General features: G+C 43.0%; 1 protein-coding gene and 1 long non-coding RNA gene across 5 annotated transcripts in view; one reads left to right on the forward strand and one right to left on the reverse strand.

Moving 5' to 3' along the window:
* The window catches only part of Rasgrp3 (RAS guanyl releasing protein 3), a 100,857-nt gene that overhangs the window by 84,325 nt on the left and 3,281 nt on the right, over positions 1 to 13,251 (reverse strand). The gene's annotated exons all lie outside the window — the stretch shown is intronic.
* Positions 1 to 13,251, forward strand: part of LOC125388140 (uncharacterized) — a 35,436-nt gene that overhangs the window by 4,117 nt on the left and 18,068 nt on the right. The window contains exon 2 of the long non-coding RNA XR_007228142.3: positions 619 to 797. This is a non-coding gene — a long non-coding RNA (uncharacterized LOC125388140). The remainder of the gene's footprint in view (positions 1 to 618; positions 798 to 13,251) is intronic.

Raw genomic sequence — 13,251 nt, forward strand, 5'->3', positions numbered from 1 at the left:
GGGAGGGGGGTAGATGGGAAAGGGGAGGAGATGGGAAGAGAGAAGGGAGGGAAAAATGGTTGTATGTAAATGGAAAAAAAGTTATTTAAAAAAAGAAAAGATAACCATAATTTCTTAAGAGCAATGGTTAAGTTGAAAATATAAGGAAATATGATGGATGGGCGCCTTTGAGGCATCCCGTAAAATAAGATTACTGATAGAGTTATCTTGGCATTTTAACTCTTGCTAAGTTTTAAACAAACAGACAAAACAAAGGACACAAAGTTGTAACAGCCAAAACACAAATAGGGAAAAATGGAATACCGTGAACTTTAAGAATTCAAAAGAAGGCGAAAAATAGGGGGGGGAAAGTGATACTAAAAGCTAAAAGTTATATAATATTTTAATGGTCACAGTGTGGATTGTCTAAATTCACCACCAGAGTGTAAACACTCATTAAACAGTGTTTAATGAAAACAAGAAGATAGACCTGAGCACAGCTCAGTTCCCACGAGGTATAAGGTTGTGTGTACATCAGAGGACCAGAGAGACGCCTCTCATCAACCCAATCCCTTTAAACTACTTACTCCAAAGTCTTAAAAGTAATTAAAAGCAGATTCTTTGTGTAAAAAATGACAGGAGGCACTGATTGATGCAGCTGAAAAAGCGAGGAACGGGATAAGCGCCACGGAGACAGAGGCCACGAAGAGAACGAAACTCACAAGAAACTACCCAACACATGCCCAATGAGCTGGCTAGCAGGTGACCAGCCATTCTAAGGGAGCTCGCACACTTCCTGCCCAAGTAGGCCATCTCTGGTAAGTAGAGTGCACAACCTCTAGCACCCATTAACTCCTATTCTTCCCCGGATTTGGGAAGGCGAAGGCTTTGCCTGCATGGCGGAGCCAGAACTCCTTGAAGAAAGCTGCACTAAATTTAGTCAGGCCAGATGGTACAGTTCGCCGTCTGTTAGCTCAGAGTGTGCACAGCCAGATAGGTGGTTCTAATCAGTCTTATCAGGGAAACAGATGGAAAACTCTTTCCAGACTAATCCTTTCGTCTGATTCCAAAAGGAGGCCATGTGGTTTCCCTGGGCCGCCCGCCTATGTTTGGAAGTACTTTCTCAGCCTCCATTCATTTTACACGTTGGGGATGAGGTGCAAGGAATTGTGGGTGAGATACAAGGAAGCTAGGAACATGATGGCAATTCTTTACTTGAAGACAGCATCTTACCAAATGTTCTTCCCCATCCCAATTCTCAAAGACTTTGTGATTGTCCTGATCACTCTGTTGCTAAAATAGAAAATTTAACTGAACGAAGAGCCCAAAGACCCAACTTCTCAGCGACGTCCTTCAGCCTGAGTACTTCTGAGGGACAGTGAGCAACTCTACACCGCTGCTCTTAGAAGTCTGCCTTAATAGTAAATCAACAAAATGAATGGTGATATGTGTCTCATGGATTTGTTTGCAAAAGGAAGAGAAATGGCACCAAGAGGGTGTTTTTGGACAACTATCCTTCTGACATTGCTAAGAAACACAATCTCGCAGCAAACTCCCTATTTCTCTGGCTCTTGCAATCTTTCTGCCCCCCTTCTCTGCAGAGATTCCTGAGCCTAAGGTGCAGGAATTGTGTTGCAGATGGATCCATTGGTACTGGGTACCACAACTCTGACTTGTGATTCATTGTGGTTTTCTGTGATGGTCTCTGGCTGTTACAAAGAAAAGTTTCCTCGATGAGGGATGACACTTATCCGGGAGGAAAGGATGAACACTTAGAATGTAGGGATTATGTTGGGTTAGTAAAGTGGGATGGTGTAGAATCTTCCCCAAACAGTGATGGCTTCAGTAGATGGCAATGTTAAGAACCAGAATTGATTTCCCTCTCGTTGAGTGAGTCTTAAGTCTTATGTGAGTCTTGAGTCCTGAGCAAGGATACTGCCAGTGGACATGATAGCATTGGTAGGGTGTGGGAGAAGTTCATAAATACATATATACATATATATGCATACACACACATATAAGGGTTTATGGTGTCATATGTTTATGCACACGCATATGACACCATAAATCCTTACCATAAAAATCTAATACATTGAAGCTGGGCCGTAGCGGCACACGCCTTTAATCCCAGCTCTTGAGAAGCAGAAGCAGGCAAATCTCTGTGAGTTTGAGGCCAGCCTGGTCTTCAAAGTTAGTTCTAGGACAGCCAAGGTTTCACAGAAAAAAGAAGGGGAATAAGATTCTGTAATCACAGCTTTGTGACGTTTGTATGGTACACACATGTAGCAGCCTGTAGATGTCCCTCAGCTAACCTCACAGACTCTTGGGTAGCTCTGGCTCACACTGGATCCAGGCAGATTCTCTCTGGCCAACAGGATACATAAAAAGAGACAGGTCAACTTCCAAGGTAAGACCATAAAAAGCATTGCCTCATTCTGAAGGAATTCTGATGCCACGCCAGGAAGACACTGCTATTTCCTCCAGTCAGCTTCTGCCCTGTTTACTCTCTCTATGTGTTCTGTGAATCCCACAGTGCGTAATTGAGTTGACAGAAACCTTGTGAGACCTAGACGGAAAGATAAACATTCGGAGCCCTGAACTCCAATGAACCTCAGGTAGTTAACACAGAAAGAGATCGTCACGCTGACACAATCGAATCATTTCTCAAAATTCAAAGACAAAGCAAATATGGGAAAGCAGCAAGAAGAAAAGCAACTCATCACATAAAGAGAAAACTTTCAGAAGACAATCATCAGGTCTCTCAGAAGAAACCTTGCAGGCCAAGAGAAAACGGAATGACGTACACAGAAGCTTTAAAACAAATCTGTCAGCCAGAGATAGCAAACCTGGCAAGATCATCTTTCAGAAAGGAAAGAGATGAAAGGGACCTCCCCAGACACACAAAACGGTGGGTTCATAGCCAGTTAGACACCCCTGAGGAACTAGAGAGGTCCTAGTTTTTTTTTTTTTTTTGAGCTGGAAAGTCAGTAGTAACTAGCTACAGGAAAGTATCGAACTTCTCTCTAGGCCTTAGAGCAGTGGCTCTGAGGATAAGAGCACTGACTGCTCTTCCAGAGGACCCAACATTGACTCCCAGCACCCACACGGAGGCTCACAACTGCTATTCCAGTCCCAGGGAAGCTGATGCTTTCTTCTGGCCTCTGAGGGCACTGGACACACACAGTGCACACACATACAGGCAAAAATACCCACACGCACAAAATAATAAGTCAAATTTAAAGATGTTAAATTCATTTCTGTTAAAAGTAAGTACTTAGTTGAGTTCAGAATGCAGATACTCCCTAATTTACAATGGCATTGCATCCCTGTAAAAGGAGCAGTGGGCCACTTCCCGCCGCCCGCCCAGCTAGCTTTACCCGAAATAATTACATGGAAACTGTATTCATTTAAACACTGCCTGGCCCATTATCTGTAGCCTCTTATTGGCTAACTCTTACATATTGATATAATCCATTTCTAATAATCTGTGTAGCACTCAAAAAGGCCAAGGCAGTCTCTTTATTAACCAATGAAAGTAACACATAGACAGATAATCCTCCTCCATCACATCCCCAAAAGCTCATCAGATGTCAACAATATCGAAAGTATAAGAATGCATTTAATTCACTAAACCTTTGATGCATTGCAGCACAGTAGGTAGAGAGGGCCAGATGTTTGTTCTGTAGCCATGCACCTGATAGGGAAATAGGGCTCACGGCCCCTGCCCAGCATTACCACAGACTAAATGTTGTATATCACTGGCTGGAAAATTATCAAAATATGAAATTTGAAATATGGTTCCAAATGAATGGACTCAATTTTGACCATCACAAGACTGAAAAGAAAAATTGTTTTTTTCTTTTAGGAGCCCATCCTAAGTATGGATCCACCCATATTTTTTGTTTTCCTTAAGATTTATTTATTCTGTATACAGTGTTCTGTCTACATGCATACCTCCAGGTCAGAAGAGGGTGCCAGGTCTCATTACAGATGGTTATGCGACACCATGTGGTTGCTAGGAATTTAACTCAGGACCTCTGGAAGAGAAGCTAGGGCTCTTAACCACTAAGCCATCTCTCCAACCCCTCCTTCCATATTCTAATACCACAATGGTGATGCCCTAGCCACTTTAAACTACTGTACGAAAACGGAACACAACATGTATTAATATTAGCCATAGCTACATTCATTTGTTAATAGATACACAACGTGAAATGATGTAAATTGTGACATTAGTAACAAAAAGTTATTGTTTTCAGCTTAAAATAGATGGCTAAAAATATCAGATGTTTTAAGCCTCAGGTGGTAACTACAAAGCAAACCTTGTAGAACAAACAAGAGATAAAAAAGTTAGGAATCAAAGCATACTCCCCCAACGACAACAAAAAAATCAAACCACAAAGGAAATTAGCCTCCAAGGAAGAATGAACCAAAGACCTGGAAAACAGTAGACAACAGGCTGGAGAAATGTCTTCATTGGTGCTTACGCACAAGCATGATCTGAATTTGGAGGTCAATCACCCATGTAAAATACCAGGTGTGGTGCACCCATCACGGGGTGAGGAACAGGTGTATCCCAAAAATTTGCCCATCAGCCCATCTAGTCAATTAGGGAGCTCTAGGTTCAGTGATAGACCCTGTTTCAAAAAATAAATCAGAGACTGATAAAAGACATTCAACATAGCTGTGGCCTTTATGCACACATTTACAGGCAAGCACATCCGTGCACACACAGGTACACAGAGTAGAAAGCGGCCAGAAATTACAATGTAAAATCCTTACCTATCCATAGTTACTTGCTAAGTAAATGGATTAAGTCAAAAGACATAAAGTGGCTGAAAGAGATGCATCCTTTTTTGGTTTCATGAGACAGGGTTTCTCTGTGCAGTTGTGACTGTCCTGGAACTCACTGTGTAGACCAGGCTGGCCTCAAACTCTAGAGACCCACCTGCCTCTGCCTCCTGAATACTGGGATTAAAGGCATGTGCCACCACCACCCAGCGGGCATGCATTCACTTCTAAGAGATATAAACTGGGGAGCTGCTAGACTTCTTCCTAGTCCTGTGTGTGGGCACGTGGTGAGGTTAAGGAAGTGAGAGAAAGAAGGAAGGGGCCAGGTGAGATCCTGAAGGGGGGGAAAGAGAAGTGATCATTGTGCTCCATCATGCAGCCTTAGCTGCTGATGTTCTGATTTCTAGAGAAAAGCCCTTACCTCCCTGCTCCCTTCTTCCATTTGCACAACACACAACTTTTCTTGAAACGGATACAACACTTTTGTTGTTCTGTTTCTGGCAACCTGGGCTAAGACCGTAGGCAGTTTGCACCCCTTCCCAGACACACTGTTCTCTCAGGACTTCAGAAAGCAGAGTTTGCGGAGAGAGTCTCTGGGGTGGGAAGTCAGCTGTAAGGTCACCAACAGAATTCAGAAAGGAGGTAAAAAAGGAACAAGAATGGAAGGAGGAATGCTGGGAATAGAAACGACACACATTAACTGTGTTCAAGATGCGTGAAGGACGTGATGGGCGGATGGCCCCAGTCGAATGGAGTGATGTCAGCATCTCAAATAGCTTCTCCCACAGAGTGGACATCAATAGAGGATTGAATTCTCATCTCAGTAACACTAAGTTTGAGAGTGTGACAAACACCAAGAAGAGGGATATTGCAGGCAAGTAGACAGCTCTGGACCTAGAGCATAAACTCAAATTCTCCCAAAGCTCTTTAAGTAAGGTCAGGATTGGTTATACATTGGTGGTAAGAACAAGTGTACCTGGGAAGTATGGGTTTAGAGAGAAATGGGAAACAATTCCATTTGTGGGAGAGAGTGGAAGGTGAGAAGAGCGAAGGGAAAGGCTCTGTGGGTAAAGAGCACTTACCACATAAGCTTGACCACCTGAGTTCAATATTCAGAATTCACATTTTTAAAAAGCCAGCTTTGGTGATGCGTACACATCTGTATTCCTGGCTCTCCCATGGCAAGATGGGCAGCACAGACTGGAAATCAGGTGTAAACTCTTTTACATAGCACAGTGGTAAAACAAGAGAGAACCTGCTTCAAAACCAGGTGGAAGGAGAGAACCCACTCCCCAGAAGTTGTACTCTGACCTCTACGTGAGTGCAATGGCAAGTGAACACTCACACATGTGCAAACACACACACACAATCAAGCAATCAGTCAATAAAGTGTTTACAGCTGGAGGAATATCAGGACCATGAAGAGTCTATTAGTGGGAGAATGAAGCAGCGCAAGGTGTTCTCTATTTCCCTTCCCAAACTTCTGTCCCAATCCTCTTGGAGGTCCCTGGATTCACTTACTGTTTTGTAAAACTAAACACTGGCTCACTTGACCCAGATTTATTGACCTTGACTGAAAAACAAAAACAAAAACAAAAACAAAAACAAAACCTGGCAGTACCTTCAGGATCCAGCTAGCAGCTACTCACCAAGGCTAAGAACTGGAAGCGAAGACTGGTTGCACATCCCTCCCTCCCTTTCCCAGGTCTGGAGGCTGCAGTCATTCCTCCAAGCCCCATCTCACCCTCCCCCCAAGGAGTCCTGAGCAATTTTGTACAGTTTGATTTCCAATATACTTCATTATTTAATTCTAATTGCCTCTGCAATTTGCTGTCTTCTATCCTTCAGCAAAACTCACCTATTTGTAAATCAAAGAAAGCCTCAACACGGCTACACATCAAGTATATAGCCAAAGGGATTTCCTTAGAGAAAAGCCAAGACCAGCATTTGGAAGAAGGCTTAGACATAAAAGACTTCAGAAGAGCTGGATGGCGATGGCGCATACCTTTAATCCCTGGCAGACTCTGAGTTTGAATCTGGCCTACAAAGCCCGTTCCAGGATTGCCAGGCCTGTACAGAGAAACCCTGTGTCAGTGGTGGGAGCTAGGTGGGGGCATGATGACTAAAAAGGACTTTGTCCCCGAGTCACTAGGATAAGTGACTTTCTAGAGAATTTTTTCTCCTCATTCTTTGTTAATAAATTGGCTTTTCTCCCAACATGAGTAGATACATTTAAATAGGATTTACTTCTTAGGCTTGTCCTGGAATGCATGACAGCATTTGCTTCCTGCAATCTTTACAACTGCTTGTTTCTTTACATACAAGATGATAATAAGTTTACAGTTTACTCCATTTCATTTATTAAAATGGCATTCATATATTGTTCAGATAATAAAAGTATTAACATTTTAATATAATTAGTGTATAAAGTATATGCCATCAATAAAGAAATGCCATGCAAACCATTGCATTCCTATGTAAATAAAATAAATAATTTCAGAAATGTAACATATTTATATTAAACACTAACTTATCAAGCCAGAACTTAGTTCATTACACATTCATCGAAGGTACATTGAAACAGTTTCATTGAAGACATACGGCATTTTAGGCGCATCTGCTCGATCACTATTTATAACTTTGCTTCTGTGGAGAAAATGGAGAGCGGATTCAGAGGTCCAAGAAAATCCCCAAGCTTCTGGAGTATTCCCAACATGTGAGCCACACTGCAAGTGGTCATTACTTGCATTTTAGACATCTTTAGCTTTTATTCTGAGTCTGGAATTTTTCTGACTGCTCTAAATCTACCTTCCTAATCCAAACCTTGTGTAACAAGAAAGGAACCCCAAATCGGACTGCTGCAGTTGGCCACAGCCCCTCATCAGGGCTCCAGGGGCCTGGATTTCCAGGTCTCTGCCTTTGGCAGGGCCATGGGAACTTACAGGGTCTTCTGGTTTGATCCTCTTCCACAGGGTTATTTTTGGATCGCCTCAGTTAGCCCACAGAGCTATCTTTATCACCCAGCTGACTGGCATGGGAGTCCCCAGGGCAGAAAGTCACATGAGGCTATTGAAGTGCGCTTCCTACCCTTCATGAAGCAGCATCAAGTAGTCACAATGCTAGAATTGTGTGACATACATGTGTGTGTGTGTGTGTGTGTGTGTGCGCACGCGAGCACACACATGCACATTTTACTTGCTAAAGATATATTTCTTTTTATGTAACATCAGAAGCACAACGTCACAAATGCTTCCTGGAGCTCAATTACAGTCTGGGTAGAGGAATCTATTTTAGGTCTAGAATATGCACGCGCGCGTACACACACACACTACCCACAGGCGAGTAATGCAGATTCAAGACCAATAAAGTCTATTACAAGCACGTAATCCAGGTTGGTTTTGAACCTGCACTAATCTCCTGTCAGTGTTGTCTGTCTGTGTGCAGATACACTAGCCTGGCATCGAGGTCGGGAGTCAATCATAGCTGCTTATTAATTCTCGCCCTATTTTTTGAGTCAGACTCATACTGAACATGGAGCTTGCCATTTGGGGCAGGCTGGCAGACCAGTGAGCCCCAACATCTGTCTGTCTTTGTCCCCAAAGTTCTGGGGCTACAGAGACAGACCACCGCTTCCACCTGCTCTGTGCCTGTCAAGGAGGCAAACGCAGGTCCCCCTCTGAACTGCTCTGCAAGTTCTTTAACCACGGAGCCCTCTCCCCACAACCCCTGCCTGTTCACCCACATTTTCAGTTGAGAACTCAATAGGTGCTCAGACTCAATAAACTCTGAGTTATTCTAATAAACCAAACCTCAAAAGCCACCAACCCTTTGCCTGCTTCCAACTATTCCATTTTAGTTGAGACCTCAAAGAGTTGCCAGCTCTCTGGGCAGGATGGAGGAGAGCAGGAGTCCTGAACACTGCATAGGCACAACCCACACGTTACATGTGTGGCCCTGCAGAGCAGCCACTCGACACCAAAGTCACTCTGAATCCAGATGTGCAGTAAGCAAAAATACACACCAAACTTCGAAGATGGTAGGAAAAAAAGGAAAATGTAAAATATCTCGCTAACAGTTTCCATAGAGATCAAATGTTGAATTATTAACAATCTAGATGTAGGTGGTTAAATAAAACAAATTGTTAAAATTCACTTAACCCTTTTGTTTGTATCCCTTTTTTAATTCAGTCACTTGACAAGGTAAAAGGAATCAGGAAGCTCAATTTCTGCCCCTGTTGGATTCCACTGGTGTTAAGGCCTCCCTGATAAAAGCAGTAGCCAGAGCCACTGCCGAATTCTGCTCCCAACTGAATTCATTGGAATCAAATAGGACTGGAGCAGAGGCTGTCACAGCCTGTCCTCGTTCAGCCCGTCCCTGCACAGAGTCTTAATACTTCCCAACACATCAGCCATGGACAGAAGCCCTTAAAAAATGGAGCCGCCTTCGGTCCCTTAAACCGTTTCTACTTGATAATACACTCTTCATTTTCATCTAAGACATTATTAACTATACCCAATTCACGTCAAGGAAGCTGGACCATGAATTATGAATCATTCATCCTGAGTTTTTGCCCACTAACCTCACTCTTACTCCCTAGCCCTGTCTTCTGCTGCTGAACAAAGGCAAGAGATCATTTTGTAGAAATAGAAACCTGAATGTGATTGTTTCAAGTTCAATGGAAAGTAAAAATTTTAACCGCTCATGTCTGAACTGCAGACAGCTAGCCTGATGCAGGAAAATTCCAAAGATGTTGCTGAGCAGTGTTCCTGGATGTGTGCGCAGGGAGAAGCTCACCTTGGCCCAGGACAGCAGTGGACATAAACTATTCAACACCAATTCCTGATATGGATATGGATATCGGATTACCGAATTCAGCACATATTGGAGGCGTGCTACAGCAAAGAATAGAGTCACTGCCAGTAAATAAATAAATAAATAAATAAATGATTTCACAGTAGATTGAGAATAAAGCAATAATGTCTTTGTGGGGTTCTGCAGTGAATGCAGAAATAACGCCGAGACAGGATCCCCTGAAATTCCCAGTCCAAGCTGCTGCAATCTTGTCTGCCTATAATTGTTCTTTGCCATTCGTTTCCTCCAATTGTCAATTATTACTGAAACAATTACGGAAAGAAAAAAAAGCGTGTGTGTGTGTGTGTGTGTGTGTGTGTGTGTGTCTTTGTTTCCTGTTGCCAATGAATACAGTGAAGTCATAGAGCAGGCCAGTGCATCACAAGCTTTTCCATGACCATAAATTACGCTGTCACAAACAGGATATAGCTCTTAACTGGGCGAGGAGGCCACAAATGGCGCTGAATTAGCACAAACATATTGTCGGCCATGACGGCAGGGCACGGGACAGAGACTCGGCTCTCTACTTTATAGATAGTATTGGGGTTTTGATCCTATTGATAAAGTAGTATGTATTTATTTATCCCAAGACAGAGAAGAAAAGTCACTTTGACTGCTCTGACTAAAGATCCCTGCTGTGAGCATGTCAGTTTATGAACCCTCAATGCTGAATTCCTTTACATATGCTTGTAAGTTCGACCATACCACAAATATAATCGTGTAGCCTTTTCTTTCACATGTAGCATTAAGTATGGCTATTTCCCAACACCTTCAAATATTCTAATGGAGACTAATGGCTCTATGAAATTGAAAATTATGAAATAGTATTAAACAACTCCCTTATTTCTTTGTATTTCCTGTTTAGTAATAAAGTGCTGCCTGTTGCTCTTCTGTTGCTGTTGTCTGCTTTTCAAGACAGAGTTTCTCTCTAACAGCCCTGGCTGTTCCTTTGTAGATCAGGCTGGCCTCGAACTCACAGAGATCCACCTGCCTCTGCCTCCCGAGTGCTGGGATTAAAGGCGTGCACCACCACCGCCGGGTGCAAATAAAGAGTCTTCCTCAGAGCCTGGAGACTGCTCGCCTGTTGAGAGCACTTGCCGCAATGATAGGGACAGGATTGGGACTCAGTTCCCAGCACTCTCCTCACAGCTCACCATCATCCCCCAACTTCAGTTCCAGAGGACCTGACGCCCTCTTCTGCCCTGAGGGGTACGGCACACAGATAGTTTACCTCCACCTATACAAGCAGGCAAAACACAAACAAGTAATTCTTTAAAAAGAAAATAAGTCTGTACACATATTTGTCTGAATTAGATTATTTCCTTGAAATGCACTTCCAAGTTAGACTTTTCGTTTTCTACTTGAAAAGATACATTGTGATGTTCAAGAAGTTGTATTAACAATAGTCTTACATGTGCATCTTAAAACTGCTATCACCCACTGATACAAGGGAACGGATCTGATGAGAATTTACCAGGGCCAGTCGGACTGGGACTGAACGAGGACGTGATCTAGCCAGATTCTCGGAATTTGGCCGGATTCTCTGACTGTGGCTGGCCCGGGGTCTTTCTGAAAAGCCATTGACTATGACACTGGGACCTGTTTCCTCTGCATATGCTGGATTTTGGGGATCCAGTGTGTTTGGACGCTCGCCTTCCTGGACTTGGAGGGAGGGGGAGGGAGCTGGAGCTTCCCACAGGGCAGGAAACCCTGACTGCCCTGGGGGACGGAGGGGAAGGAGGGGGGGAGTGGGGGGAGTGGGAGGGTGTTGGGAGGGGGGGCGGAAATGGAAACTTTTATAATTTAATAAAATTTACTAAAAAAAAAAAAAAAAAAAAAACTTTATCTTTTATAATGCTTTATCATCTTTTATAATATCGGTCACAATATCCTTATCATCTTTAATATTCAAACATAATAAAACTAATATATTTCTTTTTCATTCTTTGCTGGTGTTTTTCCTGCAATCTGGGGCCTTGCATGTGCTGGGCCCTGAAGGATCTGTGTAATTTTGTGAAGGGTTTTTCACAGCCCTACTAATATAACAAATAAAGTCAATTGTAGTGATACGTTTTTGTAATCCCAGACCTGGGGAAGCTGAGACAAGATTGCCAGTTTGGGTCACAGAGTGAGACCCTGGCTTATAAAAATCAAAGATGATAAAAATGATACTCAAACCTCTTTGCATAAACTATTTCCATTTCTTCAGAGAGATACTGAACACCCAAAGGTGTTGTGCAGTATTCCTTTACACTGTATGGAAATAGGCCACGGCAATTAGTTTCATAAAAAAGCTAAACAGCCAACAGCTAGGCAGGATTTTTGAGGCAAGAGAATGCTGGGCAGAAGAAGGAGGAATTACCAGCCAGGGGCAGAATGAATAGTACGCACAAAATGGGACAGAAGTAAAAGCCACGTGGCAGCACACAAATGAATAGAAATGGGTTAATTTAAGTCATAAGAGCTAGTTAGAAACAAGCCTAAGCTATTGGCCAAGCTTTCATAGTTAGTAAGAAGTCTCGGTGTCATTGTCTGTGGGCTGGCAGTCCCAATAAGAAAGTACTACTAACAAAGGCAAAGAATTCTATGACGTCTACTCAGATTTAGAACAAGAGAGGACCAGGAGTCTAGGTTATAGCAGAACACAGGCTTTGATGCCATTTCCTGTTGTCTTTCGATGACTGTAGTCCTGAAATGTGGACAGCTGGTAACACCCTCTGGGCTCTACTCTCACCTATCAGACGTGACTACCAACGGAATCTTCCAGGAACTGTTTGGGAACACCTGATACAGCAATGCAGATCAGTGTCCTGACCTTTCATTGAGGTACAGTAAGTGCTCAGTAGTAATGGGTTGCTATAACTGCCATTCCTCGCCTCCCTTCTCAGCTATTCCATGTTTCCAACTGTTAGTTGCTCTTGTACCTCGCTACTCCACCATCATAGCAAACTCCATACATCTCTGATCAAAATCTGATCAAAATCCCCGAGTCACTCCCTGACTCAGAGCTACCTTTCATGACTTTGATAGGCTTTGAGTGGACCATAAGTCAGTCTCTCTCTCTCTCTCTCTCTCTCTCTCTCTTCTCTCTCTCTCTCTCTCTTCTCTCTCTCTCTCTCTCTCTCTCTCTCTCTCTCTCTCTCTCACACACACACACACACACACAGAGAGAGAGAGAGAGAGAGAGAGAGAGAGAGAGAGAGAGAGAGTCTGTTCTCTCCTCCTATAGCCATGTCTACTTAGTTTTCAAAACCAGGTCAATTTGATCCCTAATGGATCCTTAATTCCTTCCTTTCTTTATTTGCATCAAAACCCAGGCCTTAGGAACCTGCTCTCCCTATCCTAGAAAACCCTATATCAAATCTTATCCATGACATCTCTCAGTGTCCCATGACATTGTTGAGATCAACATTATATCCCTCAGTCTGGCATCAGTTCCACGGCAGTATGGATTCCACCTCTTCCAGACACTTCTCACGTGCCCTCATGTTCCTTTCTCTGCTCTGGTCAAGCTAGATGACCCAGTTCTCTGACTAGATTGCCAGAGAATGGAATTAAAAATAAAAGTCAATTAATTGAATGTCATTTTAGGTGAAAGGCTAATAGTTTTATAAATATAAGACCCATACA

This window comes from Myodes glareolus, chromosome 6 (genome assembly GCF_982192425.1).
Source record: "Myodes glareolus chromosome 6, mMyoGla1.1, whole genome shotgun sequence".
Lineage (NCBI taxonomy): Eukaryota > Metazoa > Chordata > Mammalia > Rodentia > Cricetidae > Myodes > Myodes glareolus.